The sequence below is a fragment of the Balaenoptera acutorostrata genome, chromosome 7, assembly GCF_949987535.1.
Source record: "Balaenoptera acutorostrata chromosome 7, mBalAcu1.1, whole genome shotgun sequence".
Lineage (NCBI taxonomy): Eukaryota > Metazoa > Chordata > Mammalia > Artiodactyla > Balaenopteridae > Balaenoptera > Balaenoptera acutorostrata.
The window spans coordinates 81,263,230-81,279,573 of record NC_080070.1 but is presented as its reverse complement, the minus strand read 5'-3'; the positions used below and the strand labels follow the sequence as shown (position 1 = coordinate 81,279,573).

Sequence of the window (16,344 nt, the reverse complement as noted above, 5' to 3'; positions counted from 1 at the left end):
AGTATTCAATTCACTTTGTTATACAGCAGAAGCTAACGCACCATTGTAGAGCAGTTATACTCCAATAAAGATGTTGAAAATAAATAAATAAATGAATGAATTATCAAGCCATGAAAAGACCTTAAATACATATTACTAAGTGAAAGAAGCCAATCTGAAAAGGCTGCAAACTGTATGATTCCAACTATATGATATTCCAGAAAAGCAAAATTACGGAGACAGTAACAAGATCAGTGATTGCCAGGGGTTAGGGAGGAGGGAAAGATGAATAGGCAGAGCAGAGAATTTAGGACAACTAAACCATTCTGTATGATACTATAATGATGGATATGTGTATTTGTCAAAATGCATAAAATTGTAAAAAAAAAAAAAAAAGAATTTTAGGACTCTGTGATTTTGACATTGTTATTTTTAAGTCACTTTTTGGATCATAACGATCATGTAAAATTGCACGGTTGTAGCCTTTGAGTAGTGTTCTTTTTTTCAATCACCTGAAATCAGATCTTCTTCAATGGAGAGCCAATGATTAAAAATAATCATTCCATTTATATGAGGTATCTAAAATAGTCGAACTCATAGAATCAAAGAGTGGAATGGGTGGTTACCAGAGGTTAGGGGAGGGGGAAATGGGAGGTTACAAATCAACTGGCATAAAGTTTCAGTTAAGCAAAATAAATAAGCTCTAGAGAGCTGCTATACAACATTACACCTGTAATCAACAATAATGTACTGTACACTTAAAACTTATTAAGAGGGTAAATTTCATGTTAGGTGTCCTTACCAAAATAAAAAAAAATGTAAAGGCTTTGGTATCAGACAGACATGAAAATTTTGTTTTCCCTACTACTTGCTGTACTTTGGGCCTTGGTTTCCTCATCCATAAAAGGATAGAAAATGTCCACTGACTAGAATGGCTGTAATGATTACATGACATGGTTTACCCAAAAATCTTAGTACCATTTCTAGCCAATAATAAATATTAATTAAGTAGTGATTGTTGATATTAATTTTATCATCACCATTATTTACTTCTAACAGAAAGAGTTATTTATTTTAAGTAACTTTAAAAACAATTGCTTTAGAGCTAACCTTATTTCAAACATCAGGATACATCAATGTTGGGGAATGCCAATCAACCTCAGTTAAAAGGAATAGGAAGGTTGATCTCAAACCAGCACCTCACTGTATTACTTATGCCAGTTGAGTATCCCGTGTATCAGCTCCCCCTTGCTTTAGAAGCATGAGGGTTCACCACTTGGAGGTACATGGGCAAGTTTAGTAATCAGCATTCTGTGTTAGTTGGGACCCTGCTGCTAGGGTTGAAAGTTAGAATTTTCTTGAGAGCAAATTCCACTCCTTTCTTTCAGAGTCATCTGGATGACTTAAGGGCAGAGCATGAAACGAACAGATAAATGGTTTTGGTTATCTAAATGATAGCTAACAAATGTTTTGATTAGAAACTTACATCAGTCTTTTTACTTTTTCTCTGTATTATTATATCCATCGTTTTGAATAAAACAGTCTGATAAGCATTCCATCAAGTAGATGTACATACTATTAAAAGCTGGATATGTGAATCCTAAATGTCTGGAAATAGGCATAGGAGCAGACTCTACGTGAACCTTGCCTGCCCCACAAAAGAATGCTCTGAAGTTTTATAGCAGTTTTTATTTATGGTCACAGTGATTCTCCAACACTAACAAGCATTAAATTTTCACAGCACTCTCATCACTTTATTTGGCATGGAAATGGTAAATCTGTGACAGCCTAAATATGCAATTATGAATTAAAACTCAATATTCTTTTTTAAGAACGATTCTTTATATTTAGTTGCTCCCTTTTTAATACATGCAATATCTTATTTCGTTGAATTTATAAATTATTTAGGATGCAGTTCTTATATTTCAGTAGATACAAATCTTGGTACTAAATGCACATTAAGAGGTTATTGTGTGGTATGCTGCAAATTGCTGAAAGCCATTTAAATAAAGGCCCCAATTAGTATGAATACTAAGAACTTTGAAAAAAGGAGCAGTCAAATCAAAAAATTATTATCCAGACTGGAGTAAAGATCAGAGGGGTGTAAATATGTTTTGTATTGGAATTTCTACCACAAATGGTTCTCTCTTCCTGTGTTTAATGGAAAACATACCATGAGTTTGATGTATACCTAACAAAAAGAAAAATAAATCATCTATTATCTTCTAAGATGTATGAGCTTATTTATTTATGAAAGATGGCATGGCAAACCACTAAGGTGCCAGATTACTACCCGTAAGAGTTTGGAACACTGGCTTAAGATGAACTCTTTTTCTCCAAAGATAACAGTAGAAAAATCAATATTTGTAGACCCAGCAAACAGCTGGTCTTCCTATGCTTAATCTAAGACTGAAGAGTAGTGTTTAAGAATGCTTATTTCTTTAAGCATTTAAAAGAAGTTTCCAACCTGACAGAGAACAATACTAGTATTTCCTATTCACTCGCATTTCCTAGCCTCTCTGACAATGTTTGTGAAACGAAAGCAATGACTTTGATTTACTTTAGCAAATAATTCAAATAATTTAGTCTGGAGTCATCTTTCCTAGTAACATGCATTAAGTTTAGAGTGTGCAACATTCAATTCCAGTACTGAAGATAACTGACTCTGGAAATTGGAAACAACAGCGCCATCTAAGCCTTATTCATTGTTGCATAATAATGTCTAGCCTTGGGCCATAATATTGGACAACTTCAGTAGTGCTATAGAGTTTTGAAAATATTTTTGGAATTGTCCTCTATTATTAGGAATACACAGGAAAAAGTTAAGAAAATGTTACTTCAAAAAGTTAAAAGAAAATGATGAAACATGTGCATTCAAATAAAGCTCATTCTTCTGTATGAGTTAAGAGAAAATAGTTAATAGAGCTATAATCCAATGGCATGGCTTTAGAATTGTGGTATCAGAACTAAAGGGCATACAACACACAGCCTTTACTGTGTGTAGCTGTTATGCTTCATAAAGGATATTTTGATCCATAACCTATCAGAAGGCACATTATAAAAAATAATCTACTCGTAGGTTACCTGTCTTTAGTTCCTCTTGATAGGTCGTGCATTTTATTCTTTTAAGTGATTATGACATAATATCATCCCAGTTATTTAGCTATAGCACCTGCCCATTATTGTCACATAAGGTAAAACTCTCTGTTCTTTTCCTGAACTAAAAGGAATCACAGATTGTTAGGCACAAGTTCAATAACAAGGGAAATATAATGAGAATATGGAAACAAGCTACTGTTTAGTAACAACAATTTTTATAAGTTTTGTTCTATATATGATATATATTATGTTCATTTTTTATAAATCACTTAGAAAAGACTCCATTTAGTGATGATGGTTAAACAATTCAATATTCTTTACAAAACTTTAAATAATTTTGAAAGTTAGAGTTGTTTCCTGTCTCAAATGAATGACAGATGTAAGAAAAAATAAAGCATTAACCAATATAATTTTAAGCAGTTTCCTCTTCCCCAATCCCACCTCACAGCATCTATTTCCTCCCCCTGATTCCACTTGTCTGATTTTATTTATTTGTAGCCTTTTAACTGTCTTGATAAACTTCTGGATAGATCATTACATCAAACAACTCTATTGTTAGCTATAATTGCTGAGATATCTAGTCATCTTGCTCTTTCAATTCTCTTCTATTTTATACATCTTGATGTAGTCATTGCTTATCAATCTTTTCAGAAGACAGAGAGAAAATAGAAAATCAGTCACAATAATTAGCACTTACATCACCAAGGGTAGCCATATTGACTGAAATGATTTATTTAAACCAATGTTTAATACAATAGAGGGAAAAGGCAGTCAAACAAATTGTCTTTCCCCTCCAAATACAGCTTACGTTTTTACCTAGTTGCTCACAGCACTATCTCAACTCTCGACTTATCTTACTTGTACCCATCTTTGACTTCTCAGCTCTCATCTCAATCCTTTGTAAAGAATGCCTCCTCTGCTTCTCCATTACACTTATTATCTTTTCTACACTTTTATCACTTGACCTGATACCTCATTTTGTGAGCCATTCCTATATTTTCTATCAAAATGCAATATTACTGGGCACTCACCATACCAATTGCTTTGCTAGTACTCCATGTGTATCATCCATGATACATTTTAAAAGGGTACCAGCTAAACCTCATGTAATCTACAGAAGCATCCAAAAGGGTAGATCTTTTATTATCCCCATCTTTTAAACAAACACTGAGTTTTAGTGGGGCATATTGTCCAAGGTCACATAGTCAAGTGTCAGATTTGAGCCCCAGTTTCCTGATTACTAACACCATGTTCTTAACTACTATGTTCTACCGATTCTAAGTAGATTATTGTTCTGGTCTTGGTACCATGCGCCTAAAATGTACTTAAAACATATGAATTAAAAATAATGATGATGACAATTTTTATGGGATATTTAAACATTTCCATTGGAAACTGAAGGATAAAAGACTGAATAGGTACTGAATACCTCTTTTGTGTCATGCATTGTGTGCTCAGAGAAATCAAGTTAACTGCCCATGATTATTCAGTTAGTACCTGAACGTACCTCATATGATTTTTTAAAATATGCTTAAGCAAACTAATATACTAAACACTTCATGAACTACCCTTAACACTTTCTCTTCTGTTTATTGTTTATTTACTTCCATCACCTAGAATGTTTTCTATTCTTCCTCTCTCCTCCGCACCTGCCAAAAGGCTCTTTGAGGCCCACCTCAAATTCTTCTTCTCACAAGAGGACTTTCCTGGCCTCTGTGATACCTTAATTTTCCGAATTCTCACAGTCCTTTGTTAGGATACATTACTCTTTGCACATTTGTGTCACAATGGGTGTTTTAACAAACTCTTCCCCTTGGGGCAGAATTCACGTTATCTTTGTACATATTCCACAATGTGTAGTGTACTTCATTGCATACCATATTAGTATGAGGGATGATCAAAGATTATAAAGAATCACTGATCACTGACATACTCAGATTTTCAGAACTGGCTCCCATTGCCTCACTATCTGCTACCCCTTTCCATAAAGATTAAATTAATTTTCAATTAATTTTGTGGCTCCTTAGATAAGCTATACACATTAATGCCTCATGTCTCCAGATTGTGCTTCTACCAGAAAGGCCTTCCCCATTCTTCCTTGGAAAATTTTCTTCATCCTTATATGTCTAGCTTAATTTTCACTCCCTGTAAAACATATTTTCTCTATGCTCAATAGCATACTGCAGCATAATTAACAAGCCACTGTCACCTCTAAATCTCATAGCATTTGTTTTATATCTAACTGATGGACCAATTTGCCTTATTGTTGGGTAGTATACTTTCTGGAGCACTGTGTTGTGAGGTTCTTGAGAAAAGGGATTAACCCTATATGATTTTCTTGTCATAGTAATCATTATAGTGATTGGTGCATAGTTATTCTTAGTAAATTTTTGTCCATTTGAAATGAGTTTGTTTTAAAAGAACATTTTCTGGATGAGAAAGAGAATACTATTTAAAGAAGCAAGAGCATAATAGCATGGAAATATGTACTGAGTAATCAGAGTTACAGTAAAACCCTAGACCAAACTGCAACAACAACAACACACGGGCACATGCATCTGAGTTGAAGAATTTGTCTTTCTTTTAGGACTGTTCACATCCAGCAGCTGAGTCAATGCTTCTCCATTCCTGGTCATTCTCCCTCTCCTCACATTCCTCTACTATTGCTCTAGGAAATAAACTCCAAATGGCAACTGGCATTTGTCTAGTAGGCTGAGGAATTAATTCTATTTTGTAAAACTTCCATATTTTTAAAAATTAGCCCAATGATATACTAAACCCTAATTAATCTGGGTGGATATAGGAGGGTAGGATTCTTCCACATGGGGACTGTGTCTTTTATCTCTGTCCCATTTGTCAGAGACCCTGCACCAGAACATGCCTGCTGAATGAAGGATGGCATGTAGAGCCATTCTATATTGGTGAATTTTATTTAAATATTTAGCATAATGATTGTTTCTTGGTTCTCTCGAGTACATATGTTAGAATGAGTTTTGTTTGTTTTACTATGAGCAAATTGGGGCTATAACAGATCTGATTTCAGTCTAACAAAATATGATCTTTTTTTTTCATTGAAAAGATGATAAATTAATGTTTAAATATTCATCTTTGATTTATTTTATTTTACTTTCTTTCCCTCTACTAGTTGTGTGTGTGTGTCTGGTAACACTACTTTGAATTCCTGTTATTTTAATATCCAGCTTTACATAGAGCAGATGGTAAAAATATTTTAAAAGAGGCACAGCACCATCATACTGAGACTTAGAGTTTCATTGTTTTGAATTTAAAGAAAGGGAAACATTTATTTTTATTATATCTGTTTCCTTTGCCAGGAGATTTGATTCAGGTTTATATGTTCAAAATTTACGAAATGTTACAAAGCATAGAAATGCATATACACACACATATATATAAATATAAAAAGTATATTACAGGCAAAAACCAAATTGATATCATGTTAACAGAAAAAGGGGGGCATTAATATTAATACAGGGCAACTGGAGTTAATCTAAAATGCAACCCTTGGCAAAAAAGTAGTTTTTCAGAGATAGACTGATGTAATTATGTCTAACTACCGCTACTTACATTTTAATAATTACTTAAGGTAAAAAATATTTGCCTTTAAATGTTGTGTCCTAAAAATAATGTAATAGCACAAAGTAGCACTATATTTTACATTTATTGTACTTTACTAAGAAAACACTAGCAGTTTTAAGAATTCATCGCTGATTATTTTTACATTTAAGTTACTATTAAAAGGCGAGTAGCTCTTTGTGATGTGGTTATAATTTATAACCACAGACAGTCTAAGTTTTTAAGCTAAAACTATGCCTCACCTTCACATATCATTTACATATACTGATTGCTTCCACATGTCTGGCATAAGGTAAAAGAGTTTATGAGCATTGTAATATTGCTAAAGCCACAAAGAAATAAAATTCATCTTTGTCTAGAGTACCTCAGAAACTTATTCATGCTGGTGCATAAAGTGTTTTCCAAAGGAATTCTGCCTTCCAGGAAAGTCCTTTAAAAGCCAACTGTGGTTAGTGTCACCTCCCCTTCTGACAACGTCTAGATTTCCCAGTCTGGCTTCCCAGTGTCTTCTGTTAGACAAAAGCCCCTTTAAGTGGCTCCCAACATGTTCTTCATTCTATTTACTAGCTTCAGACTGCAAGTTTATTTTCTCGAATGACTGCATATCATTTTTCCTGCAAGTGGGTTATTCGCCACCACAGGAGGTTCATAGAATTGGTCTGAAAGACCCAGACTTCATATCTACAATGTTTCATTCAGACTCAGGGACATATTAAATGGGAATATTGTGTTAATTCCTCTGTGGATTCAATACTTTTTAAGTTGTCATGAAGGATGTTGTGTCTTCATGGACCAAGTCATAACAAAATAATATTCAAGGCAACCATTACACCATTTGACAGGATATGCTATAAGTACAGGAGCTAATAAAACTAGTCATTTCCTGGTTATGTTTACTGAATATTAAATGGCTGACATTGGTTCATGTTGAAAACACAAACTGGAACTTATAATCTGTGAGATGCAGGCAACACTTTTCTTAAGAAACAGGTGCTCCCCCTGTGCCCCGCAACGGGAGGGGCCGCGATAGTGAAAGGCCCGCGCACCGCGATGAAGAGCGGTCCCCGCACCGCGATGAAGAGTGGCCCCCACTTGCCACAACTAGAGAAAGCCCTAGCACAGAAACGAAGACCCAACATAGCAATCAATCAATCAATCAATCAATAAAAAAAAAATAAATCTTTAAAAAAAAAAAAAAAAAAAAAAAAAAAAAAAAAGAAACAGGTGCTCCCTTGCTCAGCCTGGCTCACTAAGTATTGAGAGCCAGAAGACCTAAAAATCATGTCTGCTTTCATCCCCATAATTAGTGTTTTTTAAAATTAATTAATTAATTAATTAATTGGCTGTGTTGGGTCTTCGTTGCTGCACATGGGCTTTCTCCAGTTGCAGCAAGCGGGGGCTATTCTTCGTCGAGGTGTGCAGGCTTCTCATTGCGGTGGCTTCCCTTGTTGCGCAGCATGGGCCCTAGAGCACGCGGGCTTCAGTAGTTGTGTCACGTGGGCTCAGTAGTTGTGGCTCGTGGGCTCAGTAGTTGTGGCTCATGGGCTCTAGAGCACAGGCTCAGTAGTTGTGGTGCACGGGTTTAGTTGCTCCATGGCATGTGGGATCTTCCCAGACCAGGGATCCAACAGGTGTCCCCTGCATTGGCAGGTGGATTCTTAACCAGTGCACCACCAGGGAAGTCCCCCCATGATCAGTGTCATGTATACCCTCATCCATAGTCCACACTTAAAACTGTGACAAGCAACAAGTCAACACCAAGACATTTAAGGGCACTTATGTAGGACTGAAAGGCTGAATGTTAGACTCAGTTTTTTAAACTTTTTTCCAACTGTTTACTTGCAACACTAGCTTTTCACAAAGGGTTCTCCTGTAGTCACTGACCAGCCGACATTGACAAACTTCATGTTTTCAAAGATTCGCACTATTATGCTACATGTCTCTGAAAGAAGCACATTACAAATATAATAACTCTGATTCTCTTTGTATTATTAGCATTTATTAATTTGGTTCACAAAATAAGTCTAATAGCTAGAGAATGCATGCATGCATACCCACTCTGAATGAGCAAAACACTGTAACCTAGAACCTATGCAATTATTAATCTGCCGCAAGGAATTAATAGTTAATGAATCTCTTCCATGTACCAAGCACTGACTGAACACCTTACACGTGTATTGTCAATATCCTAATAACAGCTACTGTAAAGCAGCTATTCTCCCCATGTTAGAGAAGGGCAACCTGAGGCTAAAATACATGCCAGAGTCCTAACACCTAGAAAATGCCAGAGTCAGTTCACTGCTTTCTTTGCTATGCTTACATTCCTCTTGTATTGGTGAAATTTTTGTTCCAGCAGCTAAGTTCAAAAAGGCCACTAATTTTCAAAAGGCCAGCAAATAGGTACTTGAACTCTGTAAACACAGCATGACTTACTATTCAGTAATACTAAATGACAACACATATGATCAAATATATATAATTTTAATTGAATATGTGCTATCATTTTGTATACTCCAAGAATGTGAACTTTTATTCTTTAGTAAATGTGAAAAGGCAGTAAATCTGCTATTAGCTCTATAAAGAAAACTAATTTGTATGAAAAAGATGGTGTAATATGTACAATGGAGAATCTGTTTGGGAGACTATGACCCTTAGTGTATGTTGCTTGTGGTACAGTTCGATATTCTGGACTGAGACCTGTACTAAAGAAACCAATCGCTATAACATTGCTCATTTCACTCCCTTATATGGCATCTGCTTAGAATAGACTAAACAGATTCTTTCAGAATTAATGTGCAGATGTTTATATAGATGGGAACAGAAGTACTGTCATAGAGTAGACAGTTTTTTTCCAATTTGACAGCTAAAGAGCAAAGCCAATCAGATAAGTAGTAATCTCGTTTCTGATGAGACAGTAGGCACAAGGGACACTGTGCCTTGCTAAGTGATTTCATGCGTGCCAGAAAGAAACTATTTGTTTGAGTCACTGGGTCTCATTTTGTTGTTATGCTAGAAATCTTTCTCAAGAATCTGTCTGGATTAGGGGGTTGAATGATACAGAAAGGACGTCTGCTCTGTTCGAGTGAGCAGAGGCAACCTTAATTCTGCTCTGAATAAGCACCTTGGGAAGCAAAAGAAGGCTGAGACCCTATTGAACATGAAGAACATGCCGTGAAAGGAAGAAAACTCCATGGCTCCAGGTCAGCATGTGAGAGCCCAACAGGGAATCTGAGGCTTAGGAGTAGCTGCTCTGAGTACAGCTTCTAATTTTATCTAGTTAGAATCAAATGCAAAGGAGTGAATCTCTGCTTTCCACCCCAGGAGAAGAGAAAAAAATTCATCAAAAGAATGATGAACTCATAAAATATGGTGATCGGGGAAAAAAAAAATGCCACCTTTGATATCTTGCTTTGCCTAAATAGTGACTTCGTGACAGAGTAAAATGCATGTATCATTCCTCATCAGAAGTTTTACAGGTATAGTCTGCCATAAACTTAAGAATATTTGAAGGACTTAGTACTTAATGTAGAATATTTTTAGGTAGAGCTATATCCTAAATGACACTCAATTGTTGGAATTTACAATTTTATATGAAATCATAAATATCTGCAGTTTTTCTTAAGTATAACTTGCATTTTTCTGGGCATGTGAAAATATATGCTCTATGTAGATAAGGTGAGCTACATGCCCATATATGAAGTCTCTGTACCCCAAGAAAACAAGGTCATTATGTGAAGCCTAACCTGAGCTATAAGTCTTGTTACAGAATCTTGCTCCTGCATCTCAGATGATGACTCAGTAATTCAGAACTGAAGCCCTACTTCCAGGATTCGGGATGCCTAAAGCGTTGCTTCACACATGCCACTCACTTATAAACTTAAAAAAATTTCATCATCTATTACTCTAATCTAAAGTTTAAATCCTGTAAACTCTGTTTCAAAGTTCCCTACCATTTATCAGTATTTGAACTGCTTCTGTAGCCTTAAATTATTTTTCTTCCCATCAAATATTTCACTACTTGATTTTACAAACCTTTAAACTGGGCTATGTTTTGATCTCAAATCCATTGTTTGTATGGTCTCACCTCTGCTCCTTAGCCCTCTCACCTGGAATGATTACCAGCCACCTCCTCACTTATTTCTTCAATCACTTCATTCAAGGAGTATTTAGTAAGGCTCTGTCACGCACAAGACTCTGTACTTGACTGAGAATATAAGATAGATAAAGAGCAGGTGTGATCTTACAAAGTTGACAGTCTGTGTTTTCTCCCCTTCCGCATGCTAAGTTTCTTCAGGACAGGCGCCATATTATGTTTCCTACCTATGTTTCTCTGCCTCTTCAAAAGCCTTGCGCAAGGTGATACTCAAGTCGATGTCTGTTTGAGAGGACAGTGTCAGTACACAGTTGAGAGGGTGGGAGAGCATGCAGCAGCAAGGTCACAGCTGTGATGGGAAGGGAGTACTATATTGGGGCATGGTTGGGCTGTAAGGGGAAGAGAGTTTCACCTTCCAGATACTATCAATTGTTGTATAATACTCCTAGTTGCAGAAAATTTAAAACTTATTGTTCTCGAATTCTCCAGATCCTCCTTACACACAATCATTCACCAAACCCAATTTTTCTATACGTTCAATATGTCTCAACTCCAGCCTTTCTTTCTCATTTCAATTATCATGATCCTTATTCTGGCATTAATTTCCTCACGGCTGAACCATGGCAGGCCCTCTAAATAGCTCCTCTGTGCCCTAGACTACTTCAGGTTAATCATCCTTCTAGGTAAAACTAAGGAGTTTGGGCTTTAATCAGTAGGAACTTTTTAAAAAGGAAAGGTATAATTAGATTTGAATTTCAGAAAGAGTTGTAGGCAGTAATGACAGAAAGAAGAGATAATTATAGGCGGCTGCTGTCATAACAGGGCAAGTCATGATAAGAGCCTGACTTAACCTGGAGGAGACAAGAGGAAAGATTTGAGGGATGAACTCAAGAGGGAGAATCCATAGAACACTGAGACTGGTTAGATATGGGGAGAGTCAGCAAGGGGAAGGCAAAGATGCTAGTGGTCTGAACAACTAGGACAAAATGACAACAATCCCTGAAACTGGGAACAAAGAGGATAAACAAGTTTGTAGAGAGGACTGTGAGTACAGTTTTGAACAAACAAGTTGAGTTGGGGCTCCCTGTGACAGATCCAAGTGTAGATTTTCTGTGGCCTTTGCTGTGTGGAAGGCGTACATGCAAAAGCCCCCAGCTTACTCAGCAACTGGTTCCCAGAACTTGTAGCATCTGGGAAAGTAATTTTCCCAAGCAGAGGCATGGGCAGACTGGGAAGAGCTCCCTGGGTAACCCTGGCTCATGCTCTCCAGTTGTCAGCTTTCTGCTGTGCTTCCCTTCCCAGTCATCAGTTGTGGGACACTTCTACATCTCAAGGGTCAAGAAGACTAATCTGTTTGTCCTTTAATCAGCGTATTTTATAGATGTAAAGTTGAGACATTTAGACTAACATATATGAGCACCACACTCTCTGTTCTAGGCATGATGTGTAGCTTTAGGTGTATGTGTGTAGAAGAGAGCCCTTAGAGAAAATTTAAAGTGGCAAAGTTACCTAATTAAGAAATTGCCATTTAATTTCTGTAGATTAATCTGCTAAAAATGAAAGCTTCCTAGCCTCTTCCCAAGAGAGACAGAAAGGCTTTTAATATTTGAGGCCTAGAAACTTTTTCTATACCCCCAGGGGAAAATTAACAGATTTTGTTTTCCAAATGATAGACTTAGAGGAGATCTCTTTGGATAGGATAAGAAGATATGGGTTGAAGACTTTGTACTTCCAGAGAAAAGGGGTAGAGGAGGGTGGCCAGGGTCAGTTAAAAAGATCATTTATTTCAAGTCTGGAAAGATGAAAGGCTATTGTACTAGCGGGACCTGCTCACACACTGCATTCTGGAGGTGGAAGGACCTGAGAGGACCTGCGTGCTTTTAGAGGAAAGACACTACATGACCTGGAGCCAAGATGCTGAGAAGTCTTAATGGAAGGGCTACTGAAAGAGGCAATTTGGTAACTTCCCAGAGTGCTAGTGCCTAAGAGAGAGCAGAGAACTTGGCTCGGCAGCAGCACTGCACAGTAGAAGATGCTCTGGTAAGGTCAACCACTAAAGGACAGAAAATCATGGCCAGTCCTGAACCACTCAAGACCTGCCATCGAGCAAAGGGAGAGACAGTCTCCCATGACCTTTTGCCTCAGTCTGTGTTCTAGTGATTGGCATTCCATTTTCCATAATTCTCAAACATGATGTGATTTAGAAAAATAATGATTTGAATGTAACTTTTCTTGTATTTGTTATGGATACACACACATATGAACTACGTATAAACACACTGATTTGTGGAGCTCTTCATCTACATATAATTCTGCAAGTACAAGGGATTATTCTATTATGACCAAAATTCCAGAAGTAACTTTTTGCAGTTTGTGTTGCAAAATACCACGAACCTACAACTTTGTCTAATATGTTATGAAATGTTCCAAGATTTTACTAGCCTGTTTGTTCTGAAACTAAGTTTCCTTCTTAAGTGAGCCAGAGGAACATCCTGAATGATAACAAAGTGCTAAGCAAATTAAAATATATGTAATATATGACTTTGCATTTAAAGACGTGGCACATAACAGGAATACACAGTTAAAGGGACATTTTAATACTTGATGATCATTATATAGATGATATGGGTGTCTTCATATTAAAAACAAATATGATTTATAAAATAGCAGTTGCTCTTTTCAAAACTTGTTGGTGGATTGGTTACAGAAATAATAGAGTAAAGCAGAAAAAAATAGGAATTAACTAGGAGAACAAGAAGAAACCTGCATTCTAAACCAGTATATTTTATAATTTCAAGGAACAATAGTCACAGTGTTTTCTATACTGGATAACAAAACTCAACTTTCCTCTTTTCTCCATTGGTTAGAAAGAAGCTTTTCTCATATACTTTATAGATAAATCTCAAAGGAGAGATGGAATAAGCCCAAATGACCACTGTGACCACTGTGGAAAAGTCTTTCAAGGATATGCCACTTGTCTGTCTTGCTCTCATTTTCAGTCAAACGTAGACAAACACCTGTTAACTACATGACATTCCTAGCCTGACATACTGCAACTTTAAGTTCCCCTTGTTAAAGGACACACTTGTTTCCATATCACATTTGAATGCATAAAAAATATATATATAACTGTATTATTACATGCTTTATAAAATATTATTGCTTTTGTAAAAAAATATCCCCCAAATATTTTTTGATAGTGGTAATTGTCACTTTTTTCTATTTCTGCCTTCTCACATACTTCTTGTCTTTCAAGGCCCACCTTCCTTATGCTTTATTTTACAAAATTCCCTGAAGTCTTTAGGTAGATGTGATACCACCTTCCTCAGAAGTCCCATTATATATTCACTTTATTTATCCAAGAATCTACTTATTTATGAAGAAATCTGTCACTTGCCTTACATGGTTTTATGTGTTTGTCTTACATATAAAATACAAGTAAGAAATGCTTATTATTTATCATAACTTATTTTTGTAAATAATTGAAGTTTGCATAGCTAATGAAAACCTAGGTTCATTTAAACTAATTCTTAAAGGATGATTACAACAGAGCAGAGTCTATTCTCTTGAAGTTTCAAATTTGAAGGTAAAAATTAAAATTTCTGCACATATTATAAAGACTCACAAGTGCTTGTATAGTTTTGATTTGACCTCAGGCATGAAGAACTTTGTTTTGGCTTTCCCCAGATATATTCTGGAAGGGTTTGGACTAGGACTTAATCATTTTTAAACACCATGAATAACTATGATTTGTATGTAATAGCACTCTGGGTAGTTGTATTATTTCCTTTCCTACTGATACTTCTACCTTGTCACAAGACTAACATATATTTTATAAGACTGTAAAGTCAAGCACTGTACATTAATTTATATTCTAGATATCAATTATAGACCTATAAGTGGACTAAGGAAAGTAGCCTACTGTTCTCTCTCACCTCTCGATTATATAAGATTGGGATCCTAAACAACAAACTCAACATATATTTTGCACATCACACTTCAGCAAAGATTCCTGTGGCTCTTTCTTATCACATCTACTCTCCTGGGCAGGTGGGGTTTGGGAGCAAGGGCTGAGGATGGAAGTAGGTGGTGGTCCCAGGCCATAGAACACAGAGCCAAAGTAAGACAGAGGCTTACTTGGAGATGAAAGGCAAGGGGCAATGAGTAACTGCTGCTCTTGATAAGTGGAATCAAGGGTAAGAAGAAGCAAGGAAGGCTCTGCAACACTAATCTTAGCAAGTTGTCAGAGAGCAAAGCCAGGATTCTCCCAAACGTGTGGACAATGAAATCTAGTCAATTTAAACTTTTAAACAATTGCATTTTCAACTTTGCTTGGTAGGACTGGTTTGTTCCACACAAAAATCCAGATACAGTAAGAGTGATGAGGAGACAGTATGTCTTTAGCCACTATTTGATTTTAGAATCGTCTCACTCACTTTCTTTTCTCGTTATGTGTACTGAGATACAATAATAAGGAAACTCAGGGTATTTGTTGAAAGGAATGAAATAATTTCTCTCCTAGAGTCTTCTAAGATGCATTTATTGTTATATATTCTCCATCTCCTACTTGCAGGCAAACAAAGGTGACCCAGACACTTTCTGATTCAGTGCTGGAATAGGCTTGGCTCAGAGGAGACTCTATTTGTGGAGATACCACTGCCCTTTGCATGCACCTAAATGCCTCCACTGATATCCTCCTACCTTAGCATTTAGAACTGACTTTACTTTCTCTACCACATTATAATGTACTATTCACTTATAATGAATTGATTTATTACAGATTTGCATTAATTTTATACTCACTTATAAACAGGTATACTTTGCGTTTAAAAACAAGGTGTATCCAATGAAGCACAAGTTCATTCAGTGAGTGACTGTGCTAGCCTTTGAGATTATACCAATGAAAAACCATACAAATCTGGCCTTGAAAACCTCACAATCTGACACAACAAAGATGATCCACATAAGTAGTTTTCCGAACTAAAGAGCTCATTGGACATTTCAATAGAACTAAGCTTCATTTAGTTTGCTGATGAAGACTCAAGTGGGTGATGTTATATTTTATCCGAAGACATGTTCATGATTGCAGCAACAAATTAAGTTACTGTAAAGTTTTGGTCAACATTGTTTCCCACAGCACATCTCTTCAAGCAAAGGAAACCTGGAAATGTAGTTTTAATGACTCATTCAAGAGATGACAAGACTCCCTGAATTCGTGGTCCCTTTCAGTTTTACTCTAAGCTTGTAGAAAATACTAAGACCAATTCATTCTTCATATTTATTCAACAGAATTTTAGTTTTACTTACCTTTATCCCCTAATTCAAGTATAAATTGTATATCCTCTTATCCTGGGTTTGACAGAGTCCAGCTTTGTTACTGTCTGTAAATAGTGTGCAAATTCTCTATTTATACCGATGTTTATGTTTTGGCAATAGTAGGAGATAGTAACTGAAGACATTTAGACTTATTTGTGTCAGATAGAATTTATTGGTTCTTTGGTATGTTTAATTATGATAATAATTTAAAACAACCTACAAATCTAAAGGAGTCATTCTTTTAAAAATATATCAAATGTAAT

The 16,344-nt window shown here is 36.1% G+C and overlaps 1 protein-coding gene across 2 annotated transcripts in view; it reads right to left on the bottom strand.

Annotated features, from left to right (window-relative positions):
* The window catches only part of SEMA3A (semaphorin 3A), a 495,018-nt gene that overhangs the window by 216,437 nt on the left and 262,237 nt on the right, over window positions 1-16,344 (bottom strand). The gene's annotated exons all lie outside the window — the stretch shown is intronic.